The sequence below is a fragment of the Myotis davidii genome, unplaced genomic scaffold (genome assembly GCF_000327345.1).
Source record: "Myotis davidii unplaced genomic scaffold, ASM32734v1 scaffold726, whole genome shotgun sequence".
In the NCBI taxonomy this organism is placed as follows: domain Eukaryota; kingdom Metazoa; phylum Chordata; class Mammalia; order Chiroptera; family Vespertilionidae; genus Myotis; species Myotis davidii.
The window spans coordinates 2,343,505-2,347,070 of record NW_006297808.1 but is presented as its reverse complement, the minus strand read 5'-3'; positions in this window follow the sequence as shown (position 1 = coordinate 2,347,070).

Sequence of the window (3,566 nt, the reverse complement as noted above, 5' to 3'; positions counted from 1 at the left end):
CTCTTTCCCAGCCTCCCATGCAGCCAGGGTCAGATTCAAACCCCCGCTCAGTCAATCAGATGCACTTGCTCAGACGGTGCTACAAAAGCCAGGAGCTGGAGGGTCAGACGCTGTGCTGATTCCATTCTGATGAGACTAGAGGCTGCTGGGAGCAGCCACCCTGAGCTTCTAGAAGTGGCAGGGACCACAGAGCAGTGCCCAGCATTAGGGTGCTGGAACCATAGGCTACAGTGCCTGGGCCCTACAGGGGTCTTCACCAGGTCAATACCAGGTGTGAGTTGGGGTATCCTTCTTATGGGGTCCCCCTACCTCCTGGGTATTCAGCTTCCCATTGATTTTGTGACTCTCCGGATATACTTCTAATGAATGCCCTTCCTACTGAAATTACCCAGAGTTGGCTTCTGTTGCTTACAATTCAAAGTGCTGACAGATACAAGTGATACGACTACATTCTTAGAGATAGGAATGTAACCTCCAGGAAGAAGGGAGAGCAAAATCGTTACAAGGGGTGTTGCTAAAGAAGGGGACATGGGCGGGAAGGAGTGGGCAGGACTCGACTGCTTTTCCTTGTATAAGCCCCTCCGGGTGATCTTTTTAAAAAAATTCATGTGTCTTTTTAAAAATTTCATTTAAAAAATATTTGTATTGATTTCAGAGAGGAAGGGAGAGGGAGAGAGAGATAGAAACATCAATGATGAGAGAGAGTCATTGATCGGCTGCTTCCTGCACGACCCCTACTGCAGATCCAGCCTGCAACCCAGGCATGTACCCTAACCAGGAATCAAACTGTGACCTCCTGGTTCATAGGTCAAAGCTCAATCACTGAGCCACACTGGCCAGGCTAAATTCACGTGCCTTTATGACTTTGATTAAAATTTAATTTTTTTGTTAGTTTCAGGGCTCAAGTTCATGTTAATGACATGGCTGAGGTGTGACAGTTGGGGGAAGTGGCTGAGTGGTGTGGAGAGGAACTCACTGGCCAGGCATGGACGACCCAAAGGCACGGAGGCCACCACAGTGGCAGCATGTGAGGAACCTGTGAATGGGGGCTAATATCGTCACAAATGAGGGCTCCAGGGGTAGATGAATTGAGCTCCCACGGATCTTTAGAGGAGTGTTTGCTGCCCAGCCAAGTTGGCACCTTGCAGCCCTGGGAGACCAGGGTCTGTAATTGGTCTATTGCCCCAAGCTCCCTGCCCTCCCATTGGTCCCTCTGCCTTATATCCAGGCCCACTCACATTCTGACCAAAGCCTGTAAGAAACATTCCCAGGGCCTCATAAAGTCCCACACAGGATGGAGGGGATTTAGTTTTCAGACAAGTCGGCAATGATGTGGGGAAAGAACAGGAATGAAAGAAATTTTCTCAGAAAGAGGAGACTTTGGGGGTGGGGGGAGGGCAACTATCTGCAGAATATCCAAGAAAGAGAAGGTAGACGGACTATGATCTGGGACCCCAGATTGTTGAACCATCAGCAGTGGGTAGATGCTATAGGCTCTTAGCATTGGGTTCAAATCAGGAAGCACACTTGAAGGAGTGAGTTCCCTGACAGGGGAGGTATGTAAGCAGAAGCTGCACCTCTGCCCACCTGGGGTGGGTTTGGCAGAATTTGTGCATGGGATGATATTCTCCTCCAACTCTGAAACTCTAAGTAAAGGAGATTATGCAGAGCAAGAGAAGGGAGGGTGGAACAAAACAGGGCCCAAGGCAAGAAAGGAGACGCCACAATAGCAGCTGCAGAAACAGCAGCTCAAGATGGAAACATGCCCTTATTTGTGGGGAACTTGTTTCAGCAAATGAGAGACAGTGATGATGCTCAGGCTGTCTCCTGAAATGAAAACCATCTGGAAAAAAATACCAAATTGAACAGGACCAAACCCCCCCCCCTCACTCCCCCACCCCACACACACACTTAATGAACTAAGCCAAGTTTTGTTGCCCGTCCTGATTTATCTGTTTAGAAAGAAGCTCTTTATTCCCATGAGTCAGGCCGCCTATCTGTCCAGATGAGAGCTCAAAACCACAGAGAAGTCACCCATCTGAGGCTTTTTGGTAAAACGATGTTTATTGTGAAATATATCAGCTATACCCAGAATGGATTAAATGTATCGATACATTTTATATAATAAACATTAACTTAACACCCAAATATTCACCTTAAGAACTAGAACCTTAGAATCCTTCTGTGTGTCCCTGGGGGTAACCACTGTTCCAAATTTCAGGTTAATTTTTCCCTTGCTTTTCCTTTAAACCATCCACATATATATCCCTAAGTGATATATTGTTTCATTTTGATTGTCTGTGACTTTAAAGATAACTGGACTCATCGTGCATACATCTCTCTGACTTTTTTCTTTCACTAAACATATCCACTTGATCAAGTTTGTTATACTTACTATTAAATCTTTCAAGTGCTTTCTTTTTTTCAATCTACTTGATTTATGTTATTACTAGTGCCTGGTGCATGGATTCGTGAATATTGAAAGGAAATCAATTAGAAGGTGGCCAGCGGACGGGACTGGGTGAGATGGGCCAAACATGCCCTGGAGCCAACCTCCTGTGATCCCTCCCCGGGGGCCACATCTGGGGCAGCGCCGTAGCTCGAAGGGTGTCTGCGGAGTGAGTGGGGTCCCTCCGGCAGGTGGGGGTCCCTCGGCCTGGTCTGTGGAGATCGGGCTGAAACCAGCTCTCCAACATCCCCCGAGGGGTCCCAGATTGCATGAGGGAAGCTCTCGGGTGACGACGCACCCAGAATCGGCTCCCTCCTCTCTGGTTCTGGGGTGCGTCACCCAAGAACAACCGCTGCCAAGTCACTGCAGCTCAGCAGCTCCTGTGTTGAGCATCTGCCCCTTGGTGGTCATTGTGTGTCATAGCTACTGGTCAGACGGTCGGACGGTCACTTAGCCATATATATATATATATGAGCAATAATGTTAACTGTCCCATTATAACAGTCTTTCATATTTCCTTTTATGCATGTCAACTATTGCTTTAAATATTTTAGACTATGTTATTAATGTGTAAAGATGATAATTTCTCTATCTTCTGGGTGAATGAACTGTTTTTTAATCTTCATTGACCCTCTATCTCTAGTAACACTTTTGGCCTTAAAGTCAATTTTTTTCTGACTTCAATATGACCTTCCCATTTTTCTTTTTCATTAGCCTAGAATATATTTTCCATCCTTTGACTTTTTTTATTTATTGATTTTTTTTTTTGAGAAAGAGAAATATCAAGTTGTTCTTACACTTATTTATGCATTCATTGGTTGATTCTTATAAATGCCTTGACTGTGATTGAACCGCAACCTTGGTGTACGGGGACCATGCTCTAACCAACTGAGTTACTTGGCCAGGGCATCATCCTTTGACTTTCTATCTCTGTGTCCTTATGGTTTTTTGTGTGTCCCTTGTAAATAGTATATGGTTGAATTTTATTTTAATAACTTTATCTTTTATTTTTTTACATGAACTTAATTTTTTAAAATAATTCTTTATTGTTGAAAGTATTACATATATCCCCCACTGACCCCCTCCATCGCACCCCCGACCCCTTCAGCACCCTGGA